General features: G+C 38.6%; 1 long non-coding RNA gene and 1 pseudogene across 7 annotated transcripts in view; one reads left to right on the top strand and one right to left on the bottom strand.

Annotated features, from left to right (window-relative positions):
- The window catches only part of LOC141577567 (uncharacterized), an 839,800-nt gene that overhangs the window by 275,426 nt on the left and 551,938 nt on the right, over positions 1-12,436 (bottom strand). The window lies entirely within an intron of this gene.
- LOC141577403 (large ribosomal subunit protein eL29 pseudogene) lies at positions 8,131-8,641 on the top strand (annotated as a pseudogene).

The raw sequence follows: 12,436 nt of genomic DNA, 5'->3' as shown, positions 1-12,436 counted from the left end.
TTCATAGAGACAGTACGAGGAAAATGGAAGTTGGGCAGTCATTGGACAAAAAATAGATTGATAAATGATAGAAAGATAGATGGATACAGGGGTAGATAGGTAGGTAGATGGATAGATAGACAGACAGACAGACAGATAGATAAAAGTGGCCAAGAGATACTAAGTAACCAAGAGGCAAATGTTAGAATATGCATTTGTGAAAACCAATTCTGCTAAAAAAAAAAAAAAAAGTAAACCGAATACATACAAGCAGCTAAGGGTTGTCACAAAAAGAGAAGTGAAAATCTACATTCCTCCAAAAAAAAACAGGAAACAAAAGGGAATTACAAGGACCCCAGTGCACCTGGTAAGCATTCTCCAACCAGCTTCTTGTTTTGTATTTAGCATCACATCCAAGTCAAAGGAAAGCAGCTGAGCCTAGCCAATGGCTGTGCTTCAAAGAAACTAGGAAACTTGAAAGCACTGCTGTAGACAACACGGAGACTTATTGCAGAAAGAGGCTAGTAAAACAAAGGGAAAATAAGAAAAAGAGTTTATTACATATCAGACTAGAGGAAAATCTGGTGTGGAAGTTAAAGAAATCGCCAAGGCTGAAAAATAGAAGGAAAAAAAAAAATAGGGGAAGATGTGACAGTTGAGGAAATAGGAGGAAGAAGATGACCTTTATGACACAAACTCAGCTGGTTCCAGTTTATTTTTCTTCCCTATCTATAAAGAATTTAACATTCTCCTCCTAAAGTAAAATGAAACATGGAAATGCAAGGCTGTCTAACATATATACACTTAACATGTTACTGAATACGTCTTGAAATAGCTCTGGCCTGGTGGTTATTACATAGCCCCTTGCTTTGCTGCGTAGTGTACGGGGGTGTGAAACTGTGTGGACATCTGACACATTTCCTGCTGATGCGCAGTGAACAACACAAATGAATTACATGCGGAGATTACTTTTTTTTTCATTTTTAGTTGCATTTGAAGTGATTTATACAATTATTGCTCTTCTGTTACCTGAATATCATTCTGTGATTGTAGCGGAGCTGTTCTGTTGATATTCTGAATTATTTAAGTACAATTTAATATAAAAGAACACAGTCCAGCTAAGAACATCACCACAATAAAGACATTAGGAATGAAAATGATAGGAGGAAGCATGAAGTCTATGGAGAAGGGTCTAACTTAAATTCTCTTGCTCTTTGGCTTTGGGTAATTACTTTAACTCTCTAAGTCACTTATAAAACAGACCTAATAACATTAACATCCAAAAAATGCTTAAATGAGATAATATATAGAAAGGTTTTGAACAGAGCAAATGACAAGCAATCAATAAATATTCTTCTAATTATTATTACATTGCAGTTAACTGTCTCTAAGTGTATGTATATGATAGGCTTATTTAAAAAGTTAAATATTATCATTAAACATTAGAAGAAATAGAATAGAACAAGTGTATGTTTTAGTTTTTAGTTCAGAGATGCCTTCCAAAGCATAAATGTGAAAGAGAAATAATAATGAAAATAATTTTAAAATATTATTATCATCATTAACAATATAAATAATTAACATACTGAGCATTGTATCTCAGAAATGTCTTAACCAAGAATGGTTACAAAATATAATTAAGGAGATCAGCAACACACACGCACACACACAAATTCAAATGTTCTGCTACCCACTACAACAGATATCTCTAGTGAATGTGTCAGAGCAGCATCAGAAATACTAATGCATAAAACAGAAGTTCATCCAATATCCTGGAGGAAAATGAGTTACTTCTCTCCAAATGCAGTATCAGGGCACATCATCAATTCTGGAAACCACACTATTTGCCTTAAAGATCTAAGGAATTTGTATTTTTTGAAAGACTTACAGTGCTATTTACTTAAAGTATTCATTTACTTTCTAGCCCCTGTAGTATCTGTGACATTTGGATGGTGAAATAAAAATAAATATTGGGTGTTTTTCCTTCTGAAAGACTAAATATGCTTCTTCATTAGGTTAATTCTTCCAAAATTCATGCAAATTGAAATGTGGAAAAGGTGTCAAACGATAATATAAAAATACACAGCTTGCATAGCTAGGAAGTATTCAGCCTCCCACTGATTTCTCACCAGGCTGCCCAGTCAACCTTATTTCCACTCCATCTCGGCTTTTGCTCACCCTCCACAACTTGCATTTTAATTGTCTCAGGAGGCAGCCTTGGTTTAGTAGGAAAAAAAACAGGTAACATGAAATCATGTAGATGTTATTGTTATTAGCATTTCCCTCTCCTAAACGTTCTGTGCTCCTGAGAATGTCACTAACTCCCGGCTTGAGTTCCATCACTATTTTTCTCACGCCCAGCTCACAGACGGCAAGGTGTGGTTGTTAAGGGCACAGCCTCTGGGATTGGTCTGCCACTAACAAACATGTAAATTTAAAGAGGGAGTTAAACTCTCTGAGGCTCAGGGCAAACATCTAGGAAAGGAGGTTAAGGATAGTCTTTACTGCATGTAATTTTCTATGGATTAAATAAAATTAGTCCATCTAATGCTCTTACCTGAGCTCCTGCCCCCCCCGAATAATCTATAAACATTAGTTAGTATTACTGCAAGGTTTTTATACTCAATAAATGAAATATTAATTCTTTTCTCCACTTTTCTCTCCTTTGTCCCAGAATATGTGGGAGAGATTCTCCCACTACAGGTTCCGGTGTAAACATTCCATTGCCTTCCACTCGCTCCAGAGCCCGGAATCCTGTGCTTCTCACTCACCTTTACACCCCCTGCCTCACACACAGAGGCCAGTAAACACCTGCTAATTGTCACTCTTCCGTTATCTTATCTGGTACTTTTGAGTCGCTCTGCTTACATACATCAGTTGTTATTATTCTCATATTTCTGTTTGTAACTTTGTGAGAGTTATCATATCTTCAAAGTATGTTCATTCTCTATCATCTTTAGAGAACTCTAACCAAAATGATGGTTAAATAAATTTTGATGACTAACTGGTTAGCAAATGAATTTTATTTTTTTAATGATTCCTAGGAGTACTTGAAAGAAACCCTATTTGCTTTTTTAAATATTTTATAATTTTACTTATCAAATTATTAAATTTATTTCATGGGAGCCACTTCGCATCAGAATTCAATTGTTCATCTCAGATAAAAAGAAAATGATTTATGTTAATAAATTATGTGAGATATAAATTTTTAAGTAATAAGGTAATTATTTAAAGAAAAGTAGAAGCATTAGAAATTCTATTTAGGAGCTAGTTTGGCAATTTAATCTATATTTCAGCTTTTGCCTATAACACAGATGATGGCTAAGAAGTCAGGAAACTTGTTATCCTGTGGGATGCACTGATGCTCATTGACAGCTTTTTTCTCTCATTATTCCTCATGTAAAGGCTTTTCTTTTCCATTCTGCCTTCTTATTCCCTTATATTTTCCAACTTCCACACCCGTGCTCATGTGCACTTCTTTCCTCACGCTGAGTCAGATGTGAAGTACCAACAACTTTTGCTGTCCCGAAAAGACCTCTAGAGAAAAGGGATTAACATGAAACAACATAATAATTTGCCTTTAATTCTTAAAGTAAAATTTATTTATTGTCTCATTATAGCACGACCCACCCCTGGGATATCTGGATCCAGACACGTTGAGCAGGGCAGGACAAAGCCGGCAGGACAACTTGCATGCACACAACTTTTCCTTAAAAGGAGGCATCTTAGGAAAATGCTTCCATGTTCTGCAAATTTGACTAGGCTTCCTTGGATTTTGATTAAGAAATGCTGACGTCTATGCTGTAACTTTAAAAAGTTATTATTTTCTGAAGTAGCTGGATGGAGCTAGTTATCATACCAATGATAATTTAGAAATACACTATTTGAATCAAATACACTCTTAAAAATGTAAACATATTTTCTGAAAGCTGACATACTTTTGAAAGCCGGTGGTAGGGACACTATCCACAGTTTCCTTCCAATCCATAATTACTTTCCGTTAAAACTCAGTGAATTATTATTCCCATAAAGAGAATCTGGCATATGACATACACTGCTGCAAAACAAAGGTATCTGAGAACACTCTGAGAGAGACGGACAGCCACAGGCCTAGCTGGGAGCAAGCAAGCCCGACCCTGGAGCTTAGGAAGAAGAAAGAGAACTGGCCAGAGACCAGTGAGACCACCCCAGAATCCAGGGGAAGAATGACTAGATCATAATATAATTCAGTACAAATAGGAAGGAAACGTTGATAGTTACAAAACGGAGATGTTTAAAAGTAAAGCCTGTAATACTGAGTCACTCTCTGTATCTGATGGGGTAGAAGATGAGGCTCAGCTCCACCAAGTCCCCCACCAAGTGCACTGTGATGATGCCAGTCCAAGGCAGAAACTGCCATCACCATGATCTGTCCAAGACGCCAGGGGCAGGGGCCAACAGGGGACAACTAGGTAGAATTGGGGACTTCAAGGTCAGGGGAGCAGATAGCTGAGACCCTGTTAGAGAAGGTGGAGAGGTGGCAGGAGATAGCCCCTTGGAGCTCACGCTCCAAGCCCCAGGCACAGAGTCTACTGTCTAATTGGACTTTACTTATGATACAAGTACGAAGAGGAAATAATTCAAAGTCACACTCAGGAATTACATTTCAAGATGGCAACTGCAGAGTCTTAAACCACAAGCATGGGGGCCCCTCCGAGTTTGGGTCCCTGTGCAACTACACTAGGCAAATCAACATGAACCCTTGGTGTTGAGCCGTGTTCCAGGCTTATAGTATTGATTATTTATATATATATAGTAGGGCATACAGTATTGTTTTTTTTTTAAAAAGATCAAAAAACCACCAACACAAAGTTTATATTCCAGTCATGGAGTAAACCTTAAACAAAATCAATGCATTTCATAATACGTTGGAAGACGGAAAGTTCCACGAAGAAAAATAAAACAAGGAAGGAAGGATACGGAATGATGGGGGTAGCAATTTTAAACAAGATGATAAAGAAGTTCTCTGTGAGCCATGGACAATTGTGCAAAATTTAAAGGCTGTGAGGGAGGTGAGAATTTGGGCGTCTTGAAGAAGAAGAATGTCGCAGGTAGAGGGAAGAATAAGTCCATGGCTGGAGCACATATGAACTGTTTGAACAAAGAAAGAGGCTCATGTATTGGAGGAGAATAAATATGGTGAAAGGCAAGAGGACAGTAATTGAAGACGAGATCGGAATTTGAAGGGAGTCCAAACTGTGGTGACCTGTAGACCATTGAAAGGACTTCAGCTTTTACTCCTGAAAGAGTAAGGGGGTTTCTGGAGAGTTTTTCAAAGAAGGAAATGATTTCTCTACCTTTCCAAGGGTTCTGTCTGGCTGCCTTATTGAGGGCAGAATGTAACAGTACAAGAGTGGAAGCAGAAAGCCAGCAGGGCATTACAGCAGTGACACAAGCAGGAAGGTGACCACCGGTGGTCCAGCCACTGCACGCACATCCCAGGCAGCAGTAATTAAGAACTGGGAGGTGGTCCTGCCTCTTTAATTTTTGAGTGAATTTTATCACAAGACAGCAGCACAAGAAGAGGCAGAGTAGTAAATCATGATGAAGTGATTAGAAGTAATGAAAACTTACCCCCAAGCTTACAAGAATGGGCTGCTTAGCTACGACAACCAGTGGGATAGGGGATCATGCCATTTTAACTGACTCTCATGAAGTGTGGTGACCAGTCAGGGCACAGACTTGGAAGAGATCCAGGCAACGGACATCAGCCTATACTTCTGTGTCCCTCAGGAAGGGCTTTCTAGTTTCTTTTCTCAGAGCAAGAAGGGACATAAAATTTCACAGCATAAATTGAAAACTTTGTATTTAGCCAAATGTGAGTGATTCAAATGGGGAATTAAAGAGAGCTAGCCTTCTTAATGAAATACAGTTCTCAGGACACAGCCTGCAAACTGACTCTATAAACAAATGTCCTTTTCTATAGTGACAGCTGCCAAGTTGTCAAAAGCAGAAAGCCACTCATCAGAATTGCTGTCGACAAATGTGAGTCAGTATCTGATAATTCTGTCCCCTTATAAAACAATGTTTCCTTGCCCACCTCCTATAGACTTCATAGCTGCACCAACATTGTAATAAGGAGTAACAAAGCTGACTCCATTTTAGATCTGTTCCTTTAGCTCTAACTCTGCCATTTCCTGAGCTTAGTCATGCTGGCTCTGCACCTTTTCTAAAAGAGTGCTATCTATAGCCTGAAATATATAAGAAAGCCCATTCTCAAGGCTCTGACCTTTAAGGGTATAACACTTTTCTGTTTCATATAGAGATCAAAAATTGCAGAACAGAGAATAGCATTTGTCTTGTGAGAGGTTTATAGGAACATCATGACCTGACCCACATGGACAGCTGCAAAAACAAAGGATCTCAGAAACAAGAAATCTGCAACAATCAACCACACCACCCCCATCTTCAGTATAAAAGGAGCCTGAAGTAAGATGGTTCTCCAGGACATCAGTCTGCCACCTTCTCGGTCTGCTGGCTTTCTGAATGAAGTCGTCATTCCTTGCCCCAACACCACATCGGCCAGTTTACTGGCCTGTTGTGCAGCAAGCAGAGTGAGTTTGGACTCAGTAACAGTATCTAAAAAGCAGACTGCCATATGGGACTGCCAAGCTCACATCTATATCTACCTAAGTCTAGAGATAGAGTATGTGTTGAACGTCACTAAAATCCTCTGGTCTTTCTGGGAACATCACAGAAGAGATGAGAGGAAGAGCTAATTTTATTTGGCTTTCTTCCCTATTGTTGTCATTAACAGCCTCATTGATAGAGTCCTATTATCTCTTAGAGTAACACTGTAGGTAAGTTTAATTAAACATATTCTCCCATATTGTAGCTACTTTCCAGGCTGCCCTTTACTCCCAGAGACACACCAAAACTGAAAACCCCAAAGCCCCAAATTAACATGGGGGACTTCCTAATGTATAGGAGGAATTTTTACAACTTTTACTGCCCCTTCACTTTCCAACTGTTTGACCCGAAGAAAAAACTTAATTGTTTTGTCATTAAAAACAGTGTGTAAAATTATGTTTTGGTTTTCTTCCTCAATTTAATGGTAATGGATGACCTTTATTGAAACAATTAAATAATGCTATAAAGAAGAAAAGTTTTAATTGTCCCTTCAACTCATAGATAACTATTATTAACATCTGGGGTCTTTCCCATCTTTTAAAAAAAAAACCTATCCTTGTTGATAGAATATTTTTTTCTGGATTTCTCTGGGAAATATATTCAGGCTTCTGTGTCTGAAGTTTCACTGGGTACCTCATGACACATGACTTAATATCTTGCTTAAGAAAAAGCTTTGAACTCTGTGTTCCCTCAGACATTCATTTGTGATTCTGAAAGTGAATTATAGTTTGAAAAAAATAACCCAGAATGCCTGAAGGATGAATCCCTATTTCTCCAAAAGAGGCAAGAGCTCAAAACTCCGTGGCAAATCAAAGCAATGATTTTTTCCTGTGGTTTCTGTGGTTCCTTGTACTTTAAATTTGTACCTCTAGGGAAGATCTGCCTTCAGCCATTAAGCCTGTGGCTTATGTAGTAACTTTAAAACTGTGACAGAAACTAATTAGCCCCAATTGTTATTCACTGTTTAATTTCCTGTTGATCAAGTGTAAACAGAGGGTGTGTTAAAGACAAAAGTAATCTCAGTCTATGCAGGTAGTTTGAAACATCTCAACTGTTACCTGCTTGCTACCAGAACACACTCGAAAAGTTGTGGTCTTACAGTTTGGGGAAAAGTTCTAAATCTAGTTTTAAAAAAAACCCTCAGGAGATTGTGATACAGCTCGGACACAGAATCGCTCTGGGGAGACACAGGTTTCATCTAATTAGATTAGCTTTATAGTTCTATGTTCTCATGTTCTTTCTAAGTGCAGTGAATTTTTGAGCCCAGTTTTTGATGCTCAGATATCTAAACTTGTTAACATGTTTCACATAACAGGCAATAGGATCTTTTTTTCAGAATGATAAATGTATAGCAAATGTCAGGGAAGACCTAGGACTCGGGCAGTAAAAATTTTTCATTGAGCCAGCATTTTAAAAGTGCATGTTCTGGCTCTTTCTTTTCCAGTCCCAGGCGATTCGGGATCTCCTTGCTCCAGTACAGTCATGGCCAAGTCAAAGAACCACACCACACACAACCAGTCCCAAAAATGGCACAGAAATGGCATCAAAAAGCCCGAATCACAATGATATGAATCTCTTAAGGGGGTGGACCCCAAGTTCCTGAGGAACACGTGCTTTGCCAAGAAGCACGAGAAGAAGGGCCTGAAGAAGATGCAGGCCAACAACGTCAACGCCATGAATGCACTTGCTGAGGCTATCAAGGCTCTCGTAAATCCCAAGGAGGCCAAGCCCAAGATTCCAAAGGGCAGCAGCTGAAAGCTCAGTCCACTTGCCTACATTGCTTACCCCAAGCTAGGGAAATGTGCTCGTACCCACATTGCCAAGGGTCTCAGGCACTGTTGGCCAAAGGCCAAGGACAAGGCTCAGACCAAGGCCACAGCTGCAGCTCTGGCTCCAGCTCCAGCTCCGGCTCAGTCTCCCAAAGGCACCCAGGCCCCCACAAAGGCTCCAGAGTAGAGGCTTTCATCTATTGATGTGAGGATGTAAGGACTAGTGTAACCCCTGGGCAGTTGTCTTCATGGGGATCATGTCTACCTGTGCTGTTTGTACAAATAAACCTGAGGCAGGAAAAAAAAAGTGCATGTTCTGGGCTCTATTTCCAGAGATGCTAATTCTGTAGATATTGACTTGGTAACTTGCAATTTTAATAAATATCCAGGGGATCCTTATGTAATATTTCTTTGGGAAACACTCAATTAGAGAATACTCTTCACTTTGGGGGATTAATCTAAGATGATTAGGAAGCATGCTCAACTTATTGTTAATATTTAGTTAAAAATTATGTGAAAAAAAGTCATCTCTGGTTTTTACAATATCTATTGTCATGTCAATTCAGTTCTTTGCACATGTAATTATACATAGATAGGGGGATGAGAGAGGGGCATTTACTTACATTGACATGTGTACACATGTGTACGTGGGGAAAAAGGGAAAATGACTGTATTAACTAAAGATATGGGTTTTCTCTCTTTTATAAAATTAGACTATCACAGAGTTTTTTCTTAAAAGATTTCTGCAGGTTCGTTTGACTTCATTAAACTCTCCACTCATTCACATCAGATAGGAGAGTCTATGAGAACACTTTTAACATTGTAGACAAGTCTTGGGGGCAATCCTGGGGAAAAATAACTCTTGGATTGATTTTCCTATCATGCTCTGAAATAGTATTAATATTGTCTGTCAAAGAAAGGTGGCACAAAAATGATGGCATAAGAACAGGCATGATTTTTAAACAAAAGCCCTGATGATAGTAAGTAAATTATTCTGCCATAGCATAGAATAATTTGAAGTAATGGGAAAAGCCAGAGTCCTACTTTGGGTCACTTTATATAGTGTGCAATGGTCAAATAAAAGAAAAGCATCTTACCTCATATGATAATTCTTATATATATATTTATGTTTTTAGAGAGATTCAGTGTTTTCTGGCATTGTGCAATCTTTCTTAATTTAACAATGGCTTGTTATTTTTAATTTAGTGGATTATGTTTGGTCTCTCACCACTAAGTAATAAATAAGTAAGTGTCCTAAGCAGGACCAAGGTAAACTAGAAAGTATGAAACCTTTATTGGTATGTCCTTATCTCCTACTCTCCTCTGGAGACAGTGTTCCCTGCCTCCTTGCCCTGACTTCTCTGACCAAAGTGATGTTAGGAAGTAGCTGATAAGATGGAACACTCCAAACAGCAAAGCCATGACAGCCTTAACAGGTCATCACATAAGGACTGTTTATGTCTTTTAATTTAACATTTGTATTTATATTTACAATTATAAATGAAAATATTACAGCTTGAGATGTTAAGTAAAACTACAAGACATTTTTTAATGAAAAGCTGCCAGGTAAACCAGATGTGAAAAGGGATCAGCTAACTAACAGCATCCTATACAAATCTTTAAAGAATCCTCTTTACCTGGACTCCACTTGAGAAGATCCCCGTTGCCTCCTATATCTGAGCCTTTCCATGGTTAGGGATCTGAATCTCCTCTCTTCTGCACTTTCCTGACCACTTGTTCAGATTTCATTTAAATCACCGTACACTCATCTGTTTCCCCACTTCCGCAAATACGCTGTAGTCACTCCCTGTCTCACTCTCTTAGTCTCGGTGCATATATTTGCTTAATGCAGTCATTTTAGTAAGGGTCGGGAGAAAGTAAAGTAAAAGCAGGATTCAATCCCTTGTGCTTAGTGGAATGCTGCAGTATTTAAGTCTCCCCATTTTTGGATTTCAGACATAATTTAGCTAATAAAGGAACTATTTTCTATTACTTTAAATCACAGGAAACATATTGATGATTGTTTATTCTTGTGTTAATTGTGAATAAGACCACTCTACACATTTGATTTCCATCTGGATGATACTCACATTTCTAGTGTGGCTCTTTTATGAGTTTATATGAGTTTTGTACTCGGCTATCTCTTGTCATTTTAATCTGTTTCCTAATTTGTTGAAAATGTATTTCCAATTATATTGTCTAGTAAATCTGTTTAGTACTAGGGCTACAGTGCCAAAATATTTGTCCATCACTATCTTTAATTACATCTGGTAATCCTATTAGCTGACTTGCGGAAATTAGTAGATATACCAGAAGCAAAATATCATTACATAACTATGAAATATTTAAGTTTAAGTCTACACAGAAGCATATAAAACAAAACAAATATTGCAATTACACAAAGAATGAACAGCTCGTGCTGGAGCCTTTCCGTTTACTCTGGGGGAAATCTAACACTCTGACTGTAAGTCATTTCCTCATATGCCAAATATGGGCACCTCTATCGTCTCTATCAATAAAAAGTTCATGCAGCTCATTCACAAGTGTACATATTAGCATAGCTATTAGGGCTGAGGGCGTTGATGCATTACTTTGGGGTCTGCCCTCATTGCGTTTTCCTGAAACAGCACTTTCAGAATGTGAGAGATAATGCTCAGACTCGCAGGGGGAAACTATAAAGCAGTTGCTTGAAAACTGTAATGAAGAGAAGCCGGATCCATAACCAATGGGGCTTCTTCTGTGGTCCTCGGGCAACTGGGTACTGGGTGGGAGTCAGCAGTGGTCTGTTGGGGGAATTAAAGTTATTGACCAAGAACGCTGTTAATGATATTAAATAGAAGGACTAAATTAGACAGCAGAAACTCTAGTGTGCCACCCTTCTTCAGGTCTTTTCACAGACTCTTCAAAGTCAAATAGCTCTCTCTGGATATGAGTCTGTATGATGTCTTCCCTTCTATGGCTAAAATTGCCAAACAACTGAGCTTAAATCCAAAGTCAGTGCTTAGAGTTTGGTTGTAATAAGGTCAGTGGCAATATCCTTATAAAACCTTGGAAAAAAATAAGTGAAATTTGTGCATTTATTCTCTTTGGTGTCTACCTTTTGTTCAGCTCAGATTGTTTCAGCTTCAAATAGCTAACACACCACAAAAGCAACAGAAGCCAAATGAAGACAGAATTTCCCACATAATAATCCCTGATGTGGGCAGTACAGGGTTGGCGTGAGCACCAACAACAAAGAGGTGGAGTTCTTATGTAATTCTGCTGCCACACCCTTGCTTTGGTGTCTGTGCTCAAGTACAGGTCATGGTATGAGAGACCTTCTGGAGATCTGTTCACCACATCCAATCTCAGGCATCAAGATAGAGGAAGACCGGAAGAATAAAGGGTGCATCTCCCAACTAGGGAAACTCCACCAGCCACCTCGTGTGGTTTCCTTATGCTATATTGGCTCAAATATTGCCTCAACTTTGCATCTAAATTCAAGGGAGATTGGGAAGAAACGCTGTCATTTAGCTGAGAATATTGAGTATTCAAGTAACACCCAGGATCTGCTACAAAGAAGGGCACAAACACTGTGCAGCAATGATCAGCATCAGAAAACACTTGCCTTCCCCCCTTGCCAACACACAACCCTCCCTACCTCTGCCATCTTACTTTCTGCCTCTGAGGCTGCCCCTTCCTGCTTGTTACCTCCATGTCTTTTTCATTTCCTTATCTAACCATAATATGAAACAAATATATTTTTCATATTCAATTTACTTACTATAAGTAATTTTATGTTTACACCAAGTTTGAAAATGGCAAGACTATTTGTTTTCATCTAAGGAAACTGATAAACCAATTGGGATGCCTTTGGTTTATATAACTGTATTATCTTCCCCTGCCCCTTGCCCCACCACCTTTCATAAGATTAAAAAAAAAAAACTCTTTTTCTGATGATATGGTAAGAAATACCTGATATCATCTCCTTCATCCTCTCAGTCTAAAACCTCTACCCTGCGTCCATGGCTATGAGTCTT

This window comes from Camelus bactrianus, chromosome 4 (genome assembly GCF_048773025.1).
Source record: "Camelus bactrianus isolate YW-2024 breed Bactrian camel chromosome 4, ASM4877302v1, whole genome shotgun sequence".
Lineage (NCBI taxonomy): Eukaryota > Metazoa > Chordata > Mammalia > Artiodactyla > Camelidae > Camelus > Camelus bactrianus.
The sequence above is the reverse complement of the archived record's forward strand: the minus strand, read 5'-3'. Positions and strand labels throughout refer to the sequence as shown.